Source organism: Mandrillus leucophaeus, unplaced genomic scaffold (assembly GCF_000951045.1).
Source record: "Mandrillus leucophaeus isolate KB7577 unplaced genomic scaffold, Mleu.le_1.0 Scaffold55, whole genome shotgun sequence".
Classification (NCBI taxonomy): domain Eukaryota; kingdom Metazoa; phylum Chordata; class Mammalia; order Primates; family Cercopithecidae; genus Mandrillus; species Mandrillus leucophaeus.
The window spans coordinates 300570-325628 of record NW_012105919.1 but is presented as its reverse complement, the minus strand read 5'-3'; the positions used below and the strand labels follow the sequence as shown (position 1 = coordinate 325628).

The window sequence follows — 25059 nt, the reverse complement described above, 5'->3', positions numbered from 1 at the left end:
GGAAAGGAAGGAAGGAACTTTCCAGGTCCGAGGAGGAATTGAGTCTGTGATGCTCGCCTTAGCAGAACAATGAATGAGAGAAGGCTGTCTCTATTTTTATGGAAAGAATAGGGAATTGGGGCCTTGGGCCCTGCCTGCCTTTTGTCATCTTGCCCTTGCCTGTCTGGCTGCAGGGGGCATCAGGGAGCCCACGGGTCAGTGGGAGGGGAAGCTCTGAAACAGCAACATGCAATTGGGGGCTCAGTACAGTCAGCATGGAATTGGGGCTCAATACAGTCAGCATGTATTGACTGACCTCTGTGCCAAGCCCATGCACCTCCTCCTCGTGACCTCTGTGGCCCCATTTCACAGCTTAGGAAATGGCCAGAGAGAGGGGAAGCAATTTGTGCAAGGTCACACAGCTTTTAGATAGCAGAGCCCAAGGATGCCAGCGCCAGTCAGACCCTCAGCCCCACACTGTCCAGCAGTTCCATTGTGGTTGGGCGCCCGTCAGCCCTCAGCTCCCAGTCAGCTGGGCAGGAAGGGATGGAAGCAAGGGTCTACTTCTCCCCAGGACCCAAATCCATTTTGATTCTACTGTGGGAGGGATCACAGAAGCAAGGGGTGAGAGGAGGGGAAGGGCTCCCAGAGTCCACTTATTCATCCCATAAACATTCAAGGAGCGCAACTCATGAGGCTGGCATTGGGCAGAACACTGAGGTGAGTAAAGCCCAGGCCTTGCTTCTTACCCACCATTCATTCATTTAGGCAGCAAACACTTCCCAAACATCTTTTGGGTGCCAGCCCTGTGCCATGTACTGGGAGAACAGAAATTACTCAAAGCGTCCTGCCAGAAAGGAACATCTAGCCAGAACTGACCTCCCACTAAAATGAATGATCTTGACCTCTCTCTGCCTCCAGCATTTTCCTGATGTGGCAGGCATCTGGAACTTTCCCTCACGTGTCCGCAGGTCAGCAGTCTGCCCCTTGCCAGCCTGGGCTGACCCCAAGGCAGAATAGGAGGACACACCTGACTTCACAGCAGGGCCCTGAGGCTGTGACCCCGGGAAAGCCATGGGCTGTGCCCCTCTGAGCCCCCATCTCCTCCTCCACCTCCAATCCCTAGAGCTACCTACCTGGCTTCTGTGGCTCCATTCAAGGCCAAAGCCTAGCTGTGACCTGGAGGGGAAGGTCATGCCAGGCCCTTCCTGGTGTCCAACAGGACTAGTTCAGAGAAGAGAGCTGGCCCCAGAGGACTCTGGGTTGTACCTGCCAGGCAGGGGCACAGTGATAACTGGGGCTCTCACTGGCTGGGTGACCTGGAGAAGTCATAGCACCTCTCTGAGTCTGTTTCCCAAATGAACCTTTATGGGGAATGGATCAGCTGATAGTACGAGGGCCATCTAGCTTGGACATAAGAGGATGCAACCACTTATTTTTCAAACTTAATCCAGCTGTGTGCAAGGCGTGGGGCGGTCCCTGACCTGTGGGCACACAAAAGGGCTCTAGATGTAGCCCTTGTCTTTGAGGGACTTAGAATCTCAAGCAGGGACAAGACAGGAAGCTGGCAAAACTCGGCAGTTCATGCAAGGAGTAGAGTAGATGGTTCAGACTCTGAATTTCCTTTCAGGAAATGAATGAGATGCCGGCTACTCCTCAGGGCCTTGCAGCCTTCCTGGGGGTGGTGGCAGGATAGGTGGGTGGTGAGGGAGCCCTCTCGCAGTTCTCACCTCCATCCCTTTGGCTGTAATTCAAGTCTCTTCACACTGCCCGGCCACGCAGCCTGCCCCAAAGGCACACAGGAGCCTGAAGTGGTGGTGGGAGGCCCAGGGCCCAGGGAAGAGAATGAATGCTGGACTGGGAATACTGGGGTCAGACCCTGGCGATGTGGCCCTAAATGGGTCACTTCTCTGTGTTGGTCCCTAGCACCATGAGCTGAACAAGAAGAAAGCCCCAGAAAGTCCAGTCCTCTCTAAATAGCGAGGGGCAGTAAACCTGCTTCTGGCCAGAAGAGTGGAGGGACCCTTGCCCAGCCCAGGAATGTCCTCAGGAATCTAGGTGCAAGCTTCCCCCAACCCCCTGTGGGGATCCCACGATAGGAAGATCCACTGTCTGTCTCTTTCCTTTCCTCTGTCTACATCCCTGTCCCTAGCTCCATCTGCCTCCTGTCCTGATGCCTCCCTTCTCCCTTCCTGACCCCTCTCCCTTGCTCCTTCCTCTCTCTCCCACCCTACTTGTCTCAGCAAGGCAGCCAGAGTGGAAGCCCATCCCCACCTCCCTCCTGCGGCTCCCTCCCCCATCTCTGTTCTGAGCCGGAGGCCTTCCAAGGGACCCTGTTAATAATTAAATGTTAATCTAAAAAGCAATTTGAGCTGCGGCTAGGCAGATCTGGTTAGAGATTACATTAGCATGGAGGAGGCGAGGGTAATTTTCTTTAACCCCTCTCCTGATCTCTCAAGCCGGGGATTCTTCAAGTCACACCGGCACTGCTGATTAAACTGGCACAGGGCTTGGCTGTGGATAAGGGGCCTGTGAAAAGTGATTATTTCCCACTGCTATTTGGGCCTCAGCACCAGAAGGGGATTTTTACTTTTTTTTTTTTTTTTTTTAAGGTTGGGGTTGGGGAGGGACTGTCCCCTTGAATAAGAGGCCTCATCTTCTGCCAGGATTACCACTGTATCCACCCCCTGCCCACCAGCAGGCCAGGGGCTCTCTAAAATGCTGCGAATCTGGTCACAGAGCATACCTGGCTCTTTGGTTCCCAGGACAAAGATGCCAATCCCCTGCCTGGCTCCAACGCCCCTCCATTGTGCCTGGTTCTGGGCTGGGCACTGGAGCCAGAGATGCCAGTAGTTCTGAGCCAAAGGGGAGACCAAAAAGTAAAGTGACAATCACCAGTTCTGGCTGGCAGCCAGAATCCTGAGGTGGGCTTCCCTCTGCACAAGCCTCTCACCGGCACGCTTGCAGGCTTTTGCCCATGCAATCCCAAGAGCCAGAAAGGGCTTTTGAGCAGTTCTTCCTGGCTCTCTACCCCTTAAAACTCTACTCGACCTTCAATTGGAGTCCGGGTTCCTGAGGGCTTCTCTAAGACATACAAGGTGCATAATAAATGTTTGCTGAATCATCAAATGACTGGAGTCCCATGTGGCTCTCCTTGATCCTTCCTCTGTGGGTTCAAGGTGCTATAGCTGAGCACAGGGGCCCTCAGGAAAATGTCTCCTGAACAAAGGATGGGCAAGAGGCTGTCCTGGGGAGTCAGGGCAGGGCGGGCCTCAGGAAGTGTCCTACTGGGACACAGGGCTGGGGTCTGGGGGTGGGTGGCCATTCCTGGGCCTGTCAGCACCACGGCCAGCTCCCGGCGCAGGAGCCCTGGAGAAAGGGGCGGGGCACAGCCTGAGCGCGTAGTGATGTCAGTCGCCATGGGAACTGACAACTGCAATGAGCCTCCGTCAGCACTCCAACCACTGGGGATGGCATGACAGATTAAGCACCAACTATGTGCCAGGCCAGGCCCTGTGCTAGATGCTGGGGCAGTGACAGACCCTGAGTGGATGGGAGGCATCAGAGGGGTAATCACAAGGCAGGGAGACAAGCGGTGGCCATGATGGGGTCACCCTACCTGGCCTGGTGGTGGGAGGGTCAAGATGGAAGGACACACCAGCTGCCTCAGACAGTGTCTGTCCCCGACTTCACATCCGGATGTGTGAGCTTTATAACTTAACTCTGTGAGCTTGGGCAAATCCCTCCCTCCTCTCTGAGCCGCAGTTTCCGCATCTGCAAAAGGGGTTAATTCCTTACAACAAAGTGCCAGGGTCCTTGTGGTAGCTGCCTAAGTGGTACCCGTTGTCAGCACTGTTTACAGTTGTTATTAACAGGTAAGTAGGAAAAAGCCAGCGAAAGGGGAGGATCCCACAGAAGGGACTGCACAGGCCACCACATGGAGACTTGAGAGAGGAGCAAACAGAGAACATGAAGGAGCTCCAGGCTGCTGGAGAGCAAACCCTCCTGGTGAGTCATTGAGAGCACCTCATCTATGCAGGGCCAGGCAGGGACCCCCCACCAACCTCACGGCGGGGAGATCTGTTTCCTCTGCACTAGTGCTGGTTCAGGACAGGGACTCAGAGAAGGTGCTGGGAGGAGGGGCAGTCATTGCCACTGGCAACGGGCCTGGCTGGCCCTCTCCCAGAGCCACAGACCTCCGAGGGGCAGTTTTACTCTTTCCGGAGAGCCAGAGATCCCAAGGTGCGAAGTTTGGAGCAGGGGCAGGCTGAGCCTCTGTTCTCCCAGTTCCAGCCTTGGCTCTTTAATTAAAATTGTCAGTCAAGTAAGACTCCATCGTCACCTTCCAGCAAAGAGGGAGTGGGGAGATCTGAGAATCGATACTGAACAGCTTCAGTACTACGATGCCATAATGGGGCTGGGAGCTCAGCCAAAAGCCCCCCGCCCAGTTTTGTTTTTTAGAGGTGGTCCTAGAATCTCTGGAGAAACAACATGGAAATGGAGACCAAAAGAGGGAAGGAGGGATGCCACCAGATGACTCTGGGATCCCGGAAAATGGAACACTGTGTGCAACGGGCAAAGGTAGGACCCACAGTGGAGATGGGAGGGGCCCGGTATCTCCAGCCTTCCTCCTACCTATTCCCCCAGTCCCTGCACCCACAGTTCAGGGTTAAAGCAGGCAACAGGGAAGGAGAAAAATCTAATAGTAAGAGCAATAATAAGAGCTAGCTTTTATTTTTAGTGTTCTCCATGGGCTCAGTACTTTACAGACATCACCTCACGTAACCTACGCCACAACCGGGAGAAAGACATGATTGGCACTGTACCCACAAGGAAACAGAGAGGGAAAGGAGCTATCCAGGGCCACGGGGCTGGTTGGTTGGTGGAGCAGGCAAGAAAGTCCCACGGAAGAGGTTGGCCTGGGCCAGACGGGTTTGAGGATTCAGGTCGCAAGGGACGGGGACGAAGAAGACCGGGTCTGTGTGCAAGAATGGCCCAAGAGTGTTTAAAAGATGAGAGTGGCCCAGGTCAGGGGAGGAGAGTGGACAAAAGTGACAGGCAGGGGCTGGCCTTAGCTTTTAGCCCAATGCTAAGATCAGTAGATGCTTCTGGGGGTCAGGCTGGGGCAGAAATGAACGGAGCCTTCAAGGTAGGGGTTAGGAAACAGGACAGGACACTCAGCCCAAATGACAGCGCCATCACTCCACATCCCAGAGTTCACGAGCTCTCTCAATATTTGTTTTATTTAAATCTCCAAGAGTCAAACGCCACTCACCACCTATATGTGGACTAGTCTCCAGCTTTCCACCTCTTCTGTGAGTGAGGGTAAAGGGGCGTCATGTCTCTAACTCCTCCTATGGTCAGGGAGCTCCCTCCATGTCATCCGGCCACAGGCACTCTGATTTAGAAAGTGCTGGAGCCAGACCGCCTGGGTTCAACCCCCTCCCCCTGTCATAGCCTAGCGACTGATGGTTAACTCTGGGGAATTTTCTTTTTCTTCTTTGTGCTTCTCTGTGTTTCTAATTTTTCCACAATGAACTAGCATCACTTCTTTCTTTTCTTTTTTTTTTAAAAGAATTTTTCAAAAGGGATTTCAACCTCTGACCACCTGGAGACAGGAGACTGGCGCTCATTGTAAATGCACTGACATGACAGGGAACAGCTGCTGGGGAGGTGGAGACGGGTCGTGGGGAGAGACAGGAAGCCCCAGCGGCTTGGAAATCCAGGAGCCAAGGAAGCAGTGAGCTTTCTGCAGAGCCAGATCCGGTGGAGCCAATTCACCAGCAGGTCCCGGCAGTGACTCTTCTACAACAGATTCCTGCCCGTCCCTGTGCCCCATCGTCCCCCTGCCACCAATCTCTACCCCATGGGAGCCAGACCAAGCCTTTCTGTGTGTAGCACACATCTCTCCTGCTTAGAGCTCACTTACTGGCTTCCGTGGCATTTTGTTTCTTTTTTAGAGATGGGGTCTTGCCCTGTCACCCAGGCTGGGGTACGGTGGCATGATCATGGCTCACTGTAGCTCACTCCTGGGCTCAAGTGATCCTCCTGCCTCAGCCTCTCAAGCAGCTGGGACTACAGTCTGGCACCACCCCACCCAGCTCATTATTTTTTGTAGACATGGGATCTCGCTATGTTGCCCAAGCTGGTCTCGAATTCCTGGCCTCAAGCAATCTTCTTACCCCAGCCTCCCTAAGTGCTGGAATTATAGGTATGAGCCATTCCGCCAGTCTTCCGTGGCATTTCTAACAATATCCTTGAAGGACCTGTGTGAATCCCTTTCCCAATGTGTATCTGCACTGTCCCTGTCCCGTGCTGATTCTGCTCAGACACACTGGCTTTCTTTCTGGTCCTCTCACAGGCCAACACCGGCCCCACCCCAGGGCCTTTGCACTTATGGTTTTCCCTCTACCTAAATACCCTACACCACTGCTGTCTGATAGAAATATGTAATAACAGGAGCCTCATATGTACTTGTAAATTTTCTAGCAGTAACAGAGGAAATTAAATTTAATAATATATTTTATTTCACCCAATAGATCCAAAATAGTATCACTTCAATGTGTAATCAATATTAAAATTAATTCCTGAGATATTTTATGTTCTTGTTTTTATTCCAAGTCTTTGAAACCTGGGATGAATTTTACGCCAATAGGACATCTCAGTTCAGTTCAGACTTGCCTCACTGCAAACGCTCAATGCCACCTGTGGACAGTGCAACACCACACTGTCCCCAGTGCACACCCCTCCCCCACTCTCCATGCCAGCTCCGTTTCCCATTCACACCTCAGCTCAAACATCACCTCCTCTGAGAGACCCTCCTTGACCACCTGGTCAAGCTGGCAACCTTCTGCCCTGGCCACTGTCCCGTCACCACAGCAGTTCCTTCACTGTCATGACTGCTCCGAAATTATCTTGATGAGTGGTTAGTGCCTGTCTCTTCCACCAGAGTGCAGGTTCTACTGTGTCTGCACGATGGGGCACCCAGTAGGCACTCTCTGGCAGGTGGTCAGGGACAGAGGTGGGGATAACGGGCCTGGCCTGAGGCCCTTATCCATCTACCTTATTCCAAATTCTACTCTAGGTGATGAGATGTAGCAGTGGAATGTGTTTGTGTGTGTATACATGTGTGTGGGGAATGTGTCCTGCATATACACACACACACACACACACACACACACACAGAGCTCCCCCCACCCACCTCCCCTCCTTCTGAAAAGTGGGCCCAGAGGATGGGTCTCCTTTCAAAATCAGCCCGGCGCAGAAAAACGGCTGTGACAGCACAAAGCCGAGATGGAATCAGCAATGGGCCCGATTGCCTGGTGACGGTTACAAATGATCTGATGTGGAAAAGACGGGATCAGATGTGCGCAGAACAACGGCTGCTCCGCGCCCCCACATGCCAGACAATGGGCTGCTGGGCAGGCAGGCGGGCGGGCAGGTGACGCCCAGTAGCCCAGGATAGGCTTAGCACAGAGCGGCCCTTCCTGGGGCCAGACACTCCCCGAATGCCCAGCACCTGGGCAGAATGTTCCCACATGGGACCAAGTGTTAGTTCTGGGCAGTTAGATGTCGGCTGAATTTTTCTTTGTCAGACTTATTTCCAAATACTAAAAGATGAACATGATTTTCGTAATGAGGGGGAAAGAACCTCCCCCCACCCAGCCCTCAGCCTCTGCACTCAGAGCCTCAGAAGCATAGGTGTGAGGGGGTTGTACACAGCTTCACGATGACCACTGGACGTGGCCCTTGCCCTACCCCCAGGGGTTGGTGGGGGGGGCTCTAGACCTGCACTCTCAACCACCGAGTAACAAACATCCTCGTACTGTGATGTGACCACAGCCCTGAGTGAGAAGGCTGTGTCCACAGACTGTGTGGCTTGCCCAGGGTGTACAGCAGTGAGAAGGCTGTGGTCTCTGGTCTCTCTGGTCTCTTTCTGCTCCAAGGCCAGTAGATGCTCAATAAATCCCACCTGAACAGACAGAGAGCTGGGCTGGGACCTTTATTTCCCACACTCCCTGCAGGGTCCAGGTTCACATTCCAGGGTCTCTCTCTGCTCTTTTCCCTGCAGTTTGCCGCCTCAACCCAACAAACCCCTCCACACACCCAGAACACCCAGGCCTCAGAGACCAGAGGGGCAGGGCTAGCAGCGAAGGGGCAAGAGCCTCCTCTGGGCCCAGCGTCACCCACCAGGCAACACAAGCCCCACCCCCAGCCTGTGTCATGGAGGCTCCAGGGCTCCATGGATAAGGGAGAGGCCACTCCTGCAGGAGGTCTGGGCAGGGGGTGGCTTCACTGAGCAGCAACTGTGTGCCAGGTGCCACGCCTCAGTTCACATGGAGCTGGAAGCCCTTCTCTTGAGTGTGAATACATCCATGCCTCCCATTCTCCAGCAGGGGCAGAGGCTCCGAGAGGAACAGGATTTGCACCTAGTGGGGTCAGGATGTGAACTAGGTTTGCTGGACTCTAAAGTCCAGGGCATGGCTGTGCTGTGGGAGGGCTGGATTCCGAGTGGGCACCCAATGTCCCACAGGACCAGCTGCTCCTGGGATAGGCGCTGGGTCACCTCCCCAGCATGCTAAAGGGGTGATCCTGCAGCCAGTTAAGCTACCCCTCCCGCCACCACCACAGCATCCTAGTAGCCCTCATTCTCCAGACCCACAAGGCACTGCCCCTCTGGCTCCTGACAGACAGTGTCTAGGAAGGGCGAAACAGCACCTCAGCTAAGGCAAAAACCCAGAACTCAGTTTGAACCCTGGCTCTGCTATTCACTAGCAGGGCGGTCTTGAGTAAGCCACCAAGTCCCTTGGGGACTCAGTTTCTCCATATGAATCATGGAAGTAGAAACCACACTTTCCTCACCAGCCGTCGTGAGGATGAAGTGGTGATGAACACGTGCAGTGTAGCACTCGTGAACTGCCCGCCCAGCTCTCACCCCAGGAGATGACAGTGACGGGCTCAGAGGGGTGAAGCGATTTGCCCACGGTCACACAGCAGCAGGGGAGGAGGCCGGGGATCCTTGAACCCCAGGACTTAAACCCCAATTCCTTCCAGCAGTTTATCCTTTAATACCAGGCACAAGGCCCCAAATGTGCCTTGAGAGTGAGAGGAGATGCTCCAACGAGTGCAGTCACCAAACCCTGCCTGAGCACCTGTGGTGTGCCAAGCTGCAGGAGCCCAGAGAAAAATCAAACACGGCCAAGATGATCAGACACACGCCCACGCAACCCCAATCCCGGGTCAGACAGAGCTTCAGGGGGCCCACAGAAGAGGGGTCCTTCCAAGGACAGGCTGTTTCCCAGAAAAAGGAGTATCTGAGTTCCTTGTCTGTGTGTCCTGAGGGCAAGTGCGGCGCCTGGCATGGAGCCCAAAGGCACCAACAGGGGTTCGGTGAGTCTGATGAGGTGGGCCTTGTGGCACTAAATGAACGGTGTGAGCTGGAGGAACCCTCTCACCCCTGGGCAGGCGCCAGAGGTAGTACCTTGCAGGTAGCCACTCGCCTGCAGAATCTTTCTCACCTTGGTTATCCCATTTTAGTAGGGGGGCAGACCTGAGGCACAGAGAAGCAAAGCTACATGCCCAAAGCCATCTGGTGAGAAACTGGTGGAGCAGGTATTTGAATCCACATTCACCTGGCTCCATAGTAATCATCATCACACCAACAGCCCCTCAGCCTGAGGAGAGCCAGCCTGTAGGGTAAGAGTGGGCTGTTTGGGTGGCGTAGGCAAGGGAAGAGTGGACACAGGCTGGAGGGGTTAGGAGGGGCCTCGAAGGCAGACTGAGGCCTTGGCACACCACCCACAGGCAAGATGGAGCCACAGAGAAGGCGCAGTGGTCATGGCAGGGACTTTGGAAGTGGCCTGTCTGGGTTCAATCCCCAGCTGGCTCCCCTACGTGCTAGCTGTGCAGCCTCAGGCAGGGCAACTAACCTCTCTGTGCTTCAGCTGTCTCATCTGTAGAAAGAGGCTCATAATATACCTACCTCACAGATTGGTGCAGTGGAATTTTGGCACACAATGAATTGAATGTGTTTATTAAATTGAAAAGATGAAAAACTGAAAGCTGGTAGAGGGAGTCAGTGCCCAGTCAGGTCTGGGGACAAGCTGGCCGCTAGGCCTGCTCCCGCATTTTGGTCCAGGTGGGTGCCAGGCCTGGAGAGCGGAGGTGGCGGCGGCGTCTCCCAGCCTTGCTGGGGCATGCGCCAGCATGTGCATGCGTGCGCGCGTCTGTGTGTGTTGCTGCAGCGGCTTCTATGCAAACATGTTAATTTGTTTTCATTTTGTGTTTTTTTTCCCTCGCAGGATAATTGGGTGAGTTTGAAGTCTTGGCGAGGCTGCTGATTATAGCTATTTGGGTGGTGCCCTCGTGGGGCTCGGGCCCTGCCTCCTGCCTCTGGCAGCGAAGGCGGTGGCTGGGGGTGTCTTGAGGGGCTCGGGGAGATGCCACTGGGTTCCAGGGGCTCTTGCTGGCCGGGGATGGGGAAGGCAAGCCATCCTGAGACCCCCCACCCCCAGCATGCTCCTCACCCAGACAATACAGGGTCATTAAAGGGCGCAAATCTGCCCACACCTTTTTTCTTTGCCCTGTTCGCTGCATTAAAACACTTGTGATGTGTTTGCCAATGTCCAAAAGAAAAATAAAAACTAGAATTCTACCTAAAATTCTTACTGTCTGTGTTCTCTTGGAGGAAAAACCCAAATCTGGCAGTGCTGGAACCCCTGGGCTGATGTGTCCTGAGGGTGGCTGCAGTGGCTTTGCTCCTCACGTTACCTGCGTGGTCCCCGGGTACCTGAGTTTTCCACCCTGGAGAAGGCGTGGGGCTTTGGAGTTGGAATGGCCAAGGTGCCCTGGGCAGCCATGTGACCTGTCAATATCTGGCTGTCTGAGCCTCTTTTTTCACCTGTAACCCCACTGCCTCGTCCTGGGAGGACTGAAAGGAGATGGCAGAGTTTTCAGGAGCGTAGTAGGGGTTCAGTTAGTCTTAGAGACGGGACGGGAGCTCCCTGCTCTGTGGGCATCCCACACTTGACTCCATCCTTGGACGTGTAGCCCTGTCACTGACCTGTTTGTATCTGTCTCTCCTGCTAGGTGGGAACCAGGTCTCTGAGGGCTGGACTGGATCTTTGGTTCCGACTTCACTGAACGCCTACCATGTGCCACACTGTGCACAAAGAGGTGGGAGAGAGGTGAAAAAGGCTTGGGTGGGGCTCTGGAGGTGAGCAGGTACCAGACCCTTAGCCCTGCAGAGAAGGCACACATGTGGGTACATGAACGTGTGTGTGCTGGGGCAAGGGACGGTGAGGGTACACCTGGCAGATGCCCCAGCCTGAGCAAAGGCACAGAGGAAGGCACCGCCTGGCAGGTGCAAGCTCATCCCAGGTGGCTGGAATATGCTGCAGGAGGCCAAGTGGCCTTCATCCTGTGTGGCTCTGCTCTCCCACAGGCGCTGGGTTCATATAAAAGGGACTCCGTGTCTACAGTGGACTGCTACCGACTACGCTAAGTGGGGATTAGGAAGAGACTAAGGGCTGGACCTCACCAGAAGCCACAATCCCCGTGTTGTCTCTTTGGGACCCTGGGATCCCTGATGAATCACCTTAGCTCTGATCCTCACATTGTTTACATGTAAAGTGGGCTGTGGCAGGGACCCAGTGGGACAGTCCCTGGTGCATGCTTATGCTCCTGAGAGGGACTTCAACACCCACCACCCACCCACTGCTGTAGCTCATATTCTCCCCATCCCAGGAGGCAGCAGGAATGCTGGGAAACCCCAGCCTACGCGTGTGCGGGCCGAGTGTGCTCAGGTACCAAGCTTAGCACTTTACCCAGGTCCTGGCACTACATCCCCCAGTGCCCCTCGCGTGGGTTCTCTTTCATTTCCATTTCCCAGTTAAGGAGATCGAGGCTCGGAGCAGGTTGAACAGGATGGTAGCCCTCAACAGGGCCCTGGGCTTGTTCATGAACGCCCTGCAGCCACCAGCCCAGAGTCCGGTCACGATTGAGGGACGGGACGGACACTCAGTGTCCACCCAGGGGACAGAGACACCTGAAGACTTCCTGCTGGCTTCTGCCCAGGACTTTGGTGGTGGGGTAACCTGGAGGCCCTGTCCCCAGCACCTATCTCTGCTCTTCCCCCAGCCCACCCTGGGGAATGAGCACCCTGAGTTGCAAACCTGGACCCCCGGGGCATGACACAAAGGGCAACTCCACAGACAAAGAAAGCTTTGGAGTCGGCCACATCCCCACCCCATGACCATGTGCCAGCATGGCCAGTCACCTGTCCTCCCTGAACCTCAGTGTCTTCCTCTAAAACATGAGACTACTGCCCCTTGTGTGAAGGGTGGGTGGAGCACCAGGCTCAGGGCTGGCACACAGCAGGCCCACAGCAATCCATGTTAATGGCTGCCTGTGGCTCCTCTAGCAGCCAAGGACCCCCAGGAAACAAGAGGAAGACACAAAACAGTGAGAGGAGGAGGCAGAGCTGATGATGACAGGCTCCCTGGCCGGTCCCCTGGAGGTGTCGGCCAAACCTCTGTGGAGGGCTCAGGCCTCCACAGTCACACGGGGTGGCAGCTGGCAGCACCCCCTCCCCCTCCGAGAGGCATACAAAGGGGCCTCTATTCCCACTCTGAGCATTTGTCCCTGGCCGGCCAGGCTGCACCGCCCTCTCCCCACTCTGCTGGCCGCCCGGCCCGGCTCAAGCTCACACAAAGGCCGGTGTGTCCCAGCCTGGCCTCAGAAGACCCTGACCACAGAGTTGGAGAGTTCAAAAGGGCCCTGAGGAGGGCATGGAAGGTGTGGCAGGGCCGCATACAGTCTGTACAGGGAGGGGGCTAAGGAGGCACAAGAGACTTGGGATCGAGGAAACTGGGCAGGAGCTGTCTCCAGCATCCCCACCTCCCAGCCCAGTCACCTTGGGTTAGCCTGGACCTCTGCTTCCTCATCTGTACAATGGAGACCATCATGATTGCACACCCAACTTTCTGGTCTGTCAGAGGTCTCGTGAGACAACATGGGGCCTGGTGCGCAACCACACACAGCACCTCAGAGCCAGGTGCAAGGCAAGAGTAGATGGGGGTGGGCGGGAGTCCCCTGGGGCCTGGCCAGGCATGTTCTCAGCATCTCCCTCCTCAGTCCTGCCCTGGAAGCCAAGAGGACCCAGGTCCTGAGGGAAGGGGGAACGGCACCTGCTTCTAGACCACTCCATTCTCACCCTCCACCCAGCAAGGTCTACATCTGTTGATTCTGACCATCAGGCCAGGCCTGAGCCCCCCGCTGCTCCTGACCCATCTCCAGGCAGTGGGCAGACATCAGCCACTGTTTACCAAACACCTACTGTGTGCTGGGACCTGTAGACATTACATCTTTTCTCAGCCCCGTGGCTGCCCGGGGTGGGTGCGGGAAGATGGTACAACAGTTACAGGCTCCATAGTCAGTGATTCGGGGCCAAATCCTGGTTCCACCACTTCCTGCTGTAGGACTCTGGCCTCACCCTCTGCTAAGCAGCTCAACCTCACAGGGTCTGCGCAGCAACCAAATGGGAAAACAAAACCAAACCATGATGCCCCCAGGCCCCAGCAGTCTTGAAATCCTGACCGCTGGGCTGTCACCCTCAACTCACAGATGAGAAAAACTGAGGCCCCATGCTTGGCAAGCAGGAGGTGGGCCATAAACCTGATGAATCATTCTAGGAGAAGGAATAAGGATTTGAAACCAAGTCTGGTGGACTCTGAACCCCTTTTCTGCTTGAAGGTTTTGCCAACTTTTTTTTTTAAGCAATTTTTTCTTGTTTCCCAGCTCAGCTTGTGGGTCACGAGGCCTGCAGAGGACGGGGCAGGAGGCCCAGGCCAGCAGCCTGACCCATCTCCCTGGCTGACCCCCAGGAACCCTCGCCCTGCCATACAAAGTCCCCCTTTCTCCCTCCCACCAGCTCAGGGCGGCCAAGTGAACAGCAGAATACCAAGTAATTAAGCCGGCGCGCACCATCCGGGCGCCCGGGAACACTGTGGAGTTTCCCTTTTATGTTTATAGCAATTGTATGAAAATGTGCAACATGGAGCAGCACCAGCTGACAAATGAGACGAAACAGACAGGATTCCGGGCCGGCTTTTTTCCGGGCCTGATTGGCATTAATTGTGAGCGTTTACAAAGCACAATTCGGCGCCTGACATTTGCTTCAAGCGAACGTTTCCTTCTAATAGTTTTAATGATTACAATGGGAGCTGGTGATCACTACAGGCGGGGAATGGGCTGCCTGGTGCCTGGCCTGGTCTCACCTAGGTCCCAGGAAAGGGGGATGTTTCCTGGGTCCCACTTTCCCCTGCTACCTGCTGCAAGAGGGCTGTGCAAGGTGCCCAGCCTTGGGCACTGGAACCCCTGCTCCGGGCCTGGCTGCCGGCACACACAGTTGGTAAGGCACATGGGGAACCCACAGGGTGCAGACCCAGGGGAGGGAGAGGGAGAGGAGGAAAGAGCAAGCAGGACTTGGCTGGCCTGGCTCTAAGGCTGGAGTACCTCGGTTTCCTCATCTGTAAAATGGGGGTAGGAAGTGCCCCACAAATGCTGGCTGCTATTTTCTTGCTGTGTAACCTCGGCTAAGCTCCTTCCCAGCTCTGGGCCAGACTCTCCTCACCTGAGGGGCAGGGACTTGGCCAGCTGGAGTTGCTCAGCCCAGGGTTCCAGTCCCAGCTCTGGCCTCTTTTCAGCTGCCTTGGGAGAGTCCCTCAATCTCTCCGAGCCTCAGTTTCCCTCACCTGTAGAATGGAGTTCATCATTCCCACAGATCGCAGGGTGGTTTCCGGATGCCAACGAGAAAGGGAATACAAATCCTGAATTCCTGGCAAGCCAAGTGTCTGTGTCTCGTTTTCTCTCTGGAAAGTCCTCCAAATACCTCCCTCATGCATTCCTTCACTCACTCGTTCATTCATTCATTCAACATTGGGTGTCCCGATTAGAAACTTGGGAAGACATTAGTGTGCAAAGGATCCCTACCCCCACCTCATAAGGGAAGAGAGATGACAAGCAGAGAAGCACTTTACATCCAGCACCCCCATTTTACAGAGGGAGAAACTGAGGCACAGAGAAGGAGGACCAACAGTCTGAAGTGACCCAGCTGGGATGGGGTGGCATAGGAATCGAACCCTGGCAGGTTGCTTCAGGTGAGTCCTCTCAGAAGCTCACACAGGCCCTGGGGGAAGCCTCATCTGAGGGCCTCAGGAGGCGGGCTGCTGGCGCCCAGTGTCCTTTCCATCTTGGGTGGCATTCATCTGCAGAGCCAGGCTGGGCACCAGGGCAAGAGGCACCTCTGGGAAGAAGGGAGTCTGTGAGGCCTGGTCAGCCCCGTCCTCCTGGAGTTGCGTTTCTTGGGTAGAAAGGGGACAGGAGGCGCCTCGTCCTTGGGGTCCCGTGACATGGTTCTTTCACACGTTTCCATGAACATTGTGCAGTGCCCATTGCACACCAAGCCCTGTCTCACAGGCCATGCATACAGCGTCAGCCAGGTAGCTGGAAAAGGCCAGGACCTGGTACTTGAACCGTGGCACGGCACGTGCCAAGGCCCAGAGCTGCGAGAGATCTCAGTGGGTTCAGGAGCTGCCAGCAGTTTGCTGAGGCTGTCCCAGCCTCTCTGCAGTCAGATCTCAACTTCTGGGTTGGGTCCCCTGGGATCCTCTCATCTCTGTCCTATCTGGCCTTGCCAGGACCACCCTGCAGGAAGCCCCTGGGGATGGGTCACAGCTCTGTGCTTGGTTCCAGCCAGAAAAAACTTGGCAATTGTTTCTTTTGGAGTTAGTTTGTGGGGTGGGGAGAAAAAAAAGGGGGATTTTTTTTTTTCTCTTTTGCATATGGTGGCACAGATGGGCCCATGATCCATAAAAACTGTTTGCAATTAAACTCCCACTTTGCATGGCTGGATTTGTCAGTTGTCTGAACCGGGAGTGGGGAGCTCCACACTGACAGGAAGACAGGACGCGGGATAGGGCGGGGCAAGAATTCAGCAGGAGGGGCAGAGGCCCAGGACCCTGCTCTGGGCTTGGGGCCCGGGCCGATGGGGCGTCACGGCAGCCCTGCCAGCTCCCTCTCCGGGCATCCCCCAGCCTTCGCCAGGAGTGGGAGCACAGCCAGGCAGCTGGGGTGGGGCTTGGCAGGGCTTCCCTGCCCAGTAGGGGCTTGGCCAGTGCTGGGTGCCCTTACTGCAGGGGTAATGATGGTGGAGAGAAAGGAGCTAATCACCAGTATGCCCCCACCAGGGACTGGGCCTGGGACCCAGGACATAAGGAGGGTGGCTGGGTGGGGCAAGCCATAATGGGGGTTTGGTGGGCAAAGTGCAATGGCAGGTTCAAGACTGAGGTGCCAGAACCTCTGGCCTAGTTGGCAGAAAGAATCTACAGTGGTGCCAAGAAGGGCTGCCAAGGGCCAAAACTGGCTCCTTCCTCATCCCCAGGGAAACTGACCTGGCCTCCTTATGTCCCTTTGAAAGCAGGTAGGGAAATCAAGGCAGGTACTGAGAATATCTCAAGGGCCTGCGCTTCTCCTGCCCAACCAATGGGCTGTCTGCATTTGGGAACCTTTTCAGAGGGCTTCCAGAATGGAGGCTAGGGGACTGCACTCCTCCCACCCACCCTGGGCTCAAAATGCCAGCTTGCCACCCCTGCTGCTACCCTGGGACGCTTGCATGTTTGGCTTAACAAATGCATCATTTGGCTTTGGGAAATCCTGAGATTGCTAATAATTGTTCCCTGATGAAAAGAAATAAGGCCCTGATACCCCCTTCCCCCGCTCCCTCCAAGCTGGGAAAGAAAAGTCATAAAAATAGCTTGTTATCTCACCTATTGAGGCTCCGACTGGATGTTACTGCTAATTGGGTATAACATCCTTGTCTTGTTCTCTCAGAAGCTAAATCAAGAAAGCGCCACTGCTGTGAACTAATTATATCTCCGGCCTGCAGCCTGCAGCTTGTCTCTCCCTTTATTGAGTTAAAAAATGGTCACGAACCTTCATCTTTCATCCCCCCAAGCGCTGGGCCCACACTGCCCGCCAGGCATGGCTCGAAAGGTGCAGACAGCCCAGCAGGAAGGTCTAGGAGGGGTCCTGGGGACGGGCAGCAGGGTAGGGGAGTGGTGAAAGGAAAGCCCTGTCCCAGGTACCTGCCTGGCCCCCTCTTCTGCCCCTCACTGCCAGGCCTGGTGTTCAACTCTGCCTGGAGAGGGGGGCTCTGGTCTCTCCCCACCTTGCAGCTGGGCCCCTGGAGAGGTCAGGAGCATTTCAGTCCGTGGAGTATTCATTAATTCATTAATTCATTCAATCAATACTTCTTGGATGCCTACTTACTGTGCACCAGGCACTGTTCTAGGCCAACGCTTCTAGTAGACTGAAGGTAGCCCCCCCAAGCAACCTCACCCGGGGTTCACAGAGCTGTTGAATAAGTACTCTTACATGGGACCTCACTGTTACTCTGCTCAAAGAGCTGCCAGAGCTCCCTATTATGGGAAGGCAAAGTCCAAACATCAAGGCCAGCCCTGGCTCCTTCCACAGTCCTCTCTCTCCACATTGTGGCCACATCTGGCTACACACTGCTCGCTTAGTAAACACTCTCCTGTCTGCCTCTGAGCTGCCTCTCACGCTGTTCCCTCCGCCCTGAAGTTCACCCTTTCTGGCTCTGCCTGTCAGAAGCCCACCAGCCTTTAAAGCCTGCAAATAAATGACATCTTTTCTGGGAGGGCTTCCCTGTCTGCCTGCCACCCACAGTCCTATCCCAGGCTGTGAACTTTGACACCTGTGTCTGAACGTCAGCTCGACCACCCAACAAGTGTATGACCCTACTCTGCTTAGCTGAGCCAAGCCTCAGTTCCCTCATCTCTAAAATGGGTTAAGAATTTTCCCTGGAGATGCAGGGAGGCTTGCTGCAGGTGTTCTGCAGAATGATGAATGCGAGAGTGCCCAGGAAGGACCTAGCTCTCAGGAGGAACTCAATACATGCTGTTATCATCATCCAGACTGTCAGCGCTCAGAATCTGCACGGATGAACACAAGCGGGAGTTAGAAGAGGGTAACAGACCCTCCCACCTAAAAGGCTCTTGTGGCTTAAGAACAACCTGAATACACAGAGATCCCCCAGAATCCCTCGCTGTACCCCTGGTCCTCTGAGCCACATGGAGATGGACCAGAGGCACCCTGAGCTCATTGAGGCCAGGCAGGCAACTGGTTTCAGCTCACAGGCCCTGCTGATTGATTGGCGCTGCCTGCCCAGAGCCCTGGCAGGAACCCAAGGTCAGGGGAAGAACTCAGCAGGGGAAGAGGGCAGCAATTGATTGGCAATGTCTGCCAAGGGCACAGCGGTGTAAGGCAAGCCAGGCCTGCCACAGATTTGCCATCCTTGACATTTATGAAGGACGCGGCTGAGTCTGGGTTGGGAGGGGTGGGGGAAGGTGACCTGCTGAAGGTTATGAAGCTCATAAAGGAGGCAGCTGGCCCAGAACAGGGTCCCCTCAGCCCCTGCTCAAGGATCCTACCATGCCCAGTACCCTTACAGGCAGTGAAGAGGCAAAAGCTTGTGTGGATAATGAAGGGGGTTCTGTGGGCCTGCCGTGTGGCCCAGGGCTGCTGCTTTACATCGTCAAGGCTAAGTTTCTTCATTCACATGACAGGGATAAAAACACCTTTCAGAGAGGGATATGAGGATTAAATGAGAGAACAAAATGCCAAAGCAGGAAGCTCAGTCTGGCACGCAGCAGATACCAGTGTCCTGTGAATCTCATAATAGGCGGAAGTGTTCAATTACAAGTGCCACCTCCTCCAGGGAGCCCTCCCTGGCTACTCCAGCCAGAAGCAATTGTTTCCACCTCTGATTTCCTTTAAGAGACTGGAGGTGGCCCAGGGCAGGGCCCACGTCTGGCTTGTTCACTGCTGTGCCCCCCTGCCCCTGGCACAGTGCCCACAGACTGTGAATTCCTCCATTGTGACGATTAACCCGCATGCACTTGTTGGGTGGCTGAGCTAGTGTGCTCGAGGCCTCTCCCTCGGTACACACCACCTTTCAGGGCAACTGGGGCTTGTTCATCTTCATGTCCCCAGCACCTGGCAGGGAGCCTGGCCCGGAGCAGTGAAGCTCTCTGAATGAACGGATGGATAAAGAGCAAAAATAGCAGTTCCTGTTTACTGCCCATTGGCTATCAGTTACTGCCAAGTCTCACAGCTGCCCTCTAAGGTGGTCCCTTGGCCCATCACAGATGAAGAGACGGAGATCTACAGATGTCGAGGGGCAGGGCCAAGCCCTGCATTCAGGCCTGGGGACTTCATGCCGGGAGGCCCTGCCACCTCTGCCTCCCCCAGTGCCAAGCTCAGGCCTGGACTCTGTGAGGCAGCTGCCCGTGCCCTGGCAGCGAATCCTGGAGGAGACAGCTGGTGGCTGGACCTCCCTCCTCCTCCAAGGGAGGCCCCCCTCCCCACAGACTCTGGGTCATTAAGTTCTGCGTCATTAAGTCCCCGTCCCCGGGAGCCTGTTCACAGCCAGTCTCAGCCTCACCCCCTGACCTCCCAGGCCTTTGTCCCCTGTGCCCTGTGCACAATAGCGGGGGCTCCCAGGGCCCCAAACAGCTGCTGTGGCTGGGACGCTGGCTTGCTGTGGGGCCAGGACTGGCCCCGGCCTGTACTCAAGCCCAGCCCACCCAGCTCTGAGGGGCTCAGCTAAACCCCCGGCAAGCACTCTGCACATGCAAGCTCACCCCACCCACAAGCCCATGAGAAAGCTGTTGTGACTCTCCTGAACAAAAGAGGAAACTGAGGCCCAGAGGGGTAAAATGATTTCTCTGAGGACACAGCCAGTGGGAGTGCAGGAGCTCTCTCTCACCGGGTTTCAGCCCACGTCTGCAACTCCCAAGCTCTCTGCTGGCCTCTAAGGCACCGGGATCTTAACTGGCCCCTGCCTCTCAGATGCCTTCACTGGCCTCCCTCTTCCTCTGGGCCTCACGGCACCCTTAGCTCAGCACCCAATGCCCCTGCACACCCTCCTAGTTTATCTCCCTTTCACCTCCACCATCTCATAAGCTCCCCCTGCCATTCCTGCTCATGCTCCTGGGTCTCCAAACTCCATCTGCCGGAGACACCCCCATTTACTGAATGCTAGGCAGAGCCACTCAGTCCTCAAGGCACACAGCACAGCCCCCTTTGTCAGGAAGCCCTTCAGGACCAGCTGCAGGTTTTCCCTCCTCCAGCCCTGCTGTGGCCCTGTCTAGAATTCAAGTTAACTGCAGACTCATCTTACTCCCTCTAGAGGCTGTGGGCCGTCTGATTCCTTATCACTTAGCCACTGGGACGGGGGCGACAGAGTGTCCTCGCTCAGTCTTTACCTAATGCCTGGCTTTACCGAATGGAACCACGAGGGGGTGGGAAGAGGAGGGAAGCTGGAACCCTGCCTCTGCCTTCCCATCTCTGGCTGCCACGGAACCTCATACTTCCGCCACTCCCTGGCCATGTGACCTAGGGCAGCAAAGTATAATACCTTCTCTGGGCCCCTACTTCTCTGCAAAATGGGGATGGTACCAGCACCTGCATTTCTTAGGGTCAGGATGTAGGCTCTAGAAGGTACTAGACTGGTGACCCGTATCCAGGCATGATTACATGATTCCTGACTGTGGCCACTGGAGTGGCCAGGGCATGAGTTTGGGGTCAGAGAGACCCAGATGGTGGTTGCATATTGGCTGTGTGGTCTGGGCAGGTCGCCCCTTCCCCAGGGCCTCCATTTCCCTAACTCTGAAGTGGCACTAACTCTGCCCACAGGAATGCAAGCCCCCCATCACAGAGACCCCATCTTTTGTTTGACGCATGCAGTAGGTACTCAGATATTTCTCAACTAAGCAATCAGGGGTCCAGGTGGAAGGAATCCATCCCTCTTCCCAGCCTCCACCCTCTCCAGAATCCCCCTCCCCACACCCAGCCCGTGCAGACTAAAATAGTCATTAGGCAGATTTCAAAAGATGTCAGTAGCTTATAATTATAGTCGACATCCTTCTGAGATAAAAGTGATTACCTTGGATGCAAATCACTTAGCAACCAATCAGGGCGGCGGGCGGCGCCCGCGGAGGTGACCGGCCGGCACCGCAGCCCTCCTCCCGCGGCCCGCAACGCACAGGCAGAGAAAGCGCACAATAGCTCTTGACACGCAAATGGGTTAACACAATAAAGGCGGCTCCGGCCGCTGCTGGGGGAGAGCAGCAATTCCCGGCCCGCGGGAGGTAATAAAGCGGCCCTTTTGTGAGCGCCTCCTCGTTCTCACCCCCGCCCCGAGCCCAGAGGAATCGCCGCCTGATTGAATTACGGTTCATGAATATGAGCTGCTTCGCTGGCTTCCTCCGGTTTGTGAGGGATGGAAAGGCAGAGGGGGCCGGAGGGAGGTTGCGGAGGGACCCCCGGCCAAGTCCCAGCCCCCGCAGAAGCTCAGAAAGGAGCCACGAGTGCTCACCGGGTGGATGGGTGGGGGCTTCAGTGGACAGAGAAGCCCCTGGCAGAGGCAGCTGGTAGGGTTCCGGCCTCTCCCTGCAAATGGGGTCTTCAACCCTTGGCTCCAAGGGACTGAGTCATTCAAGGCTCCCTTCTGAGGAGGAGGTTAACAGTAGCCATGACAACTTGTGTTTATTGAGTGCTTACTGTATACTGAGTGCTGTGCTAGGCCCTCCCTGAATCCTCACCAGACCCTGCGCAGTGAGTGCTATGGTCGCTCCTTCTCACAGATGAGTAAACTGAGGCTCAGAGAGGCAAAGGTACTCACCCGAGGTCACACAGCCTGCAAGCGGTGGGCTCAGAGTACGATCCAGGCCCAACCCACGCCAGAGCCTGGCACCTAATCAGGAGCCACTGCCCATCACCAGGGCGCCTCAAGTTTCTCATCAAGGGGGTTCAGCAGCCCAGCCCAGTTCTGGTTTAGTCCAGAGCAGCCCTAAGGCTCAGAAGGGACAAGGGATGGACGGCTTACAGGAATTAGACAAGTGAGAAGGATTAGTGGGGGTGGGGGTAGGGCCAACCTTCAGAGAGGAGACTGCTCCCAGAACTGAGGTGACCTCTTCCACGCTTACAGGAAGGGATGTCCGGGGTTACTGTCCTTGTCAAGGGAGATCACTGGATCCTCTGCCCTGCTTAAACCTTCCCCATCCACCTGAGGCTCCAGGACACAGCACCTATGGCTGCCTCTTTCCCCATCAGGCATGAGGGCCCACACACATCACTGGCTGCTCTGGGGCCACTTCTGCCACCCAGAACAGTCTTCTCATTCCTGTCTGGCACATTCCTATTTGTCCTCTTCGTGACTCACGTGGCACCTCTCCTCTAAGGCTTCCTGACCCTCAGGCTGGGTCAGGAACCTCATCTGCTAAAGTTTGCCCTTGCCCCGTCTACATCCCAAGAAGGTCCCTGGGGTGGCCAGGGGCAGCCTCACCACCTCCCTCCAAGCAAGTCCAGAAGGGCAGATGACAAGGAGTGAGTTTCAAGCCACACCTTCCTTCCCCTAGTGCTGGAGAAAGGAGTCCTGGGGGTGAGGGAAGCAGACAGACCACAAGGCCCGGCGGAAGTTGTTACTCTGCTCAATGCTGACCTGTAGGTCACAGGAAAAGAGGATTCAAATCTGCCTTTCAGTGTGGACAAAGCATCTTGATTGGGGCCAGACTCCCCCTCCATGGCTGATAGCCTCTGATGCCTGCAGGGACCCCTGTCTAGTAAGTAGGGGTGTCCCCCAGCCCCATGGGAGGAGGTGGTAAGACCCAAAGACTCCGGAGCCAGGAGGGCAATTCAGGGCCGAACCTCTGCAGCTGCCTGGCTGATCACCTGTAGCCCATCACTTCCTCTGTTTAAGCCTCAGTTTATTTATCTATAAAATGGGCCACAGCATATGAGCCGCTCCAAGGAGTAACTGAGATCGTGTAAAACGCCTGGCATATAGGGAGATGCTGAGAAAGCTGGCACTCCCTCCTGCTCATCGTCTGGCACGCTGATTGCCAAGCCCAGGGAGATGAGGGAAGGGAACAGAAGGAATTGCCCAATTCTGACAGCCTTTCCCTCTGCCTTGGCTGTGGAAGTGTAAATACTCGGCGGAGGGCCTCCAACTGCCTGTGTTTGTGAATCTCTGGCGCGCACTCCGAGTTTGTTTCTAAACTGGGAAGCTTCGAGAGGCAGCGCAAACAGCCCTTCTGCCCACCTCTCCCGGCTCTCCCCCAATCTGCTGTTGCTCCTCTGTCCTTGGAAGCTTGTGTGTTTAACGACACCATTTCAGCTGGAAATACCATCTCCCTGCCAAGCCCCCAAAAGCAGCTCCACCGATATTTATTGACCTGTTAATCTAGCTAGAGAGCCTGGTAGAAGAGCAGGGAAAATGCTCGCTGCGGAGACTGGGGCCTGGCTTCTCCTAATGACCCGAACACACACTTTCTCTGCTCTTACCCCGCCCCACGCTGCTGAAGCAATGACACAGTTTTCGAACCTTTTCCTAGAAATGTGATCACAGCAGTTTCACCAGCATCCGACACTGGCAGTAATTGCTGGAAGGGACCTAGACGAATCCCAGAACCAGCAGCAGGATGCTGGCTGGGGGTTCTCTGGGCCTTTGCAGGGAACAGGGCCAGTACTGGGGTGTGTGTTGGTTGGGGGGTGCCCTGGCAGAGACACAGTTTATTCAGACCTTGGTACTGATGGGCCTCACTTGCCCGCCATTCACTTAAGCAGCCTCACAATACGCTTGTTGAAATCCTCTCAAATACCAGAAGGAGCAGGGGGCAGTCAGGAGTTCCAGGTTGGCCAAGGCCCCTCACCTTGGGATAGAACAGCATGAGGAGCCCCTGGACTAGACGGTGCAGCAGGCAGCAGCTCCTCTGCACCTTCCCTGGCTCGGGGAGGGGCACCCACATTTTCCCGAGCAGAAGTAGCCTGTTGGAGGGCCAGAGACCCACACCTCTCTGGGGACCCTGGGAACTTCAGCCTGCCGGCTGGGTACACGGTGGGGTTCAGGGAGGTCTCTTCTACAGCATCTCTTTTCAAAACAGAAAGTTGCTCTGTCTGGGAGGCCTGAGCCCCCAGGCACTGCCAGGCTACATGGGCAAAGCTCTGAACACCTGTCCTTGAGGGGAGGAGCATCAACAGGGACAGCTGGCACTGCCTCCTTCCCCCACCTCATGGGGCGCTAAGGATTTAGGTCAGAGGACTGCAATGATGGGGGTGGGGGGAGTCTGCCTTCACCCCTCCATTACGCAAAGGCATCCCCTGATTACCACGACCCTGGCCCCTCTGGCCTTGGGTCAAGGCAAGTGGTGTTGCCACGGCAACCCCGGTGACATCAGAAACTGAGACTTGACGTCACGTCATGTCGTGCCCCTACTGGGGAACCTACCGTCCCTGCGAGTTGTGGGAACGTGATTTGAACGAGGGCTCTGCTAAGGTCTAGCCCCATGGGGCACAAGCCTCAAACGTAGCCACCTGCGTTTCTGGAACCCCCAAACCCCCCCTGAGGTGATTTGCCTTGAAGATCTCAGAGGCTGCTCGGGAGACCCTCACCGTTTTCCCATCCGGGGTGCCCCCCCACCCCCCAGCCCTTCCAAGACACTGGAGTTCCCGGGGAATTTTCGGATGACAGAGCCGCTATCTTTGTTAGCTTTACGGGTGGGGTGACCTTTCCTCTCTGGCAACCAACCCGCCCAGGGCCCCGCGGAATCCGAACGGGCCCCCAACCTCCACTCCCGTCGGCTGGCCGGTCTGAACAAATTGTGTTCGGAGGGAGAAACGGGGCAGGCAAGGGTTATCGCTGCTTCAGGACCCCCAACAGCCTAGGACCCCTTCTGTCCAATCCCGGCTGCCCGGACGCCAGAGGATGCCCCCAGCTCCAGCGCAGAACCCCGCCCTGCACAACTCACCGGATCAGCCAGGCCGTCGAAGGGCACCAGGTCTCAGCTACCACGACGCTCCGCTCGGTGGGTCGCAGCCATGCAGGAGTGGCAGAGGCTGCCTGAGGAAGCCCCCCTTGGGGGCCGATGCCTCTCTCCGGGTGGGAAGGGGAGCTGTCGGTGAGGGATATCCGGGCGCCGGCCCGCGCCGTCCGAAGTCGGG

General features: G+C 55.8%; 1 protein-coding gene and 1 long non-coding RNA gene across 3 annotated transcripts in view; one reads left to right on the top strand and one right to left on the bottom strand.

Moving 5' to 3' along the window:
• LOC105552239 overlaps nucleotides 1-6035 on the top strand; it is a 39462-nt gene extending 33427 nt beyond the window's left edge. Inside the window, exons 2-3 of one of the 2 annotated variants that reach the window (XR_001007974.1) lie at nucleotides 4329-4560; nucleotides 5555-6035. This is a non-coding gene — a long non-coding RNA (uncharacterized LOC105552239). The remainder of the gene's footprint in view (nucleotides 1-4328; nucleotides 4561-5554) is intronic. The other variant, XR_001007975.1, reaches the window with a different exon arrangement.
• FAM222A (family with sequence similarity 222, member A) overlaps nucleotides 1-25053 on the bottom strand; it is a 55517-nt gene extending 30464 nt beyond the window's left edge. The window contains exon 1 of the mRNA XM_011997842.1: nucleotides 24867-25053. The gene's annotated coding sequence lies outside the window, so the exon portion shown is untranslated. The remainder of the gene's footprint in view (nucleotides 1-24866) is intronic.
• Nucleotides 25054-25059: the final 6 nt, after the last annotated feature.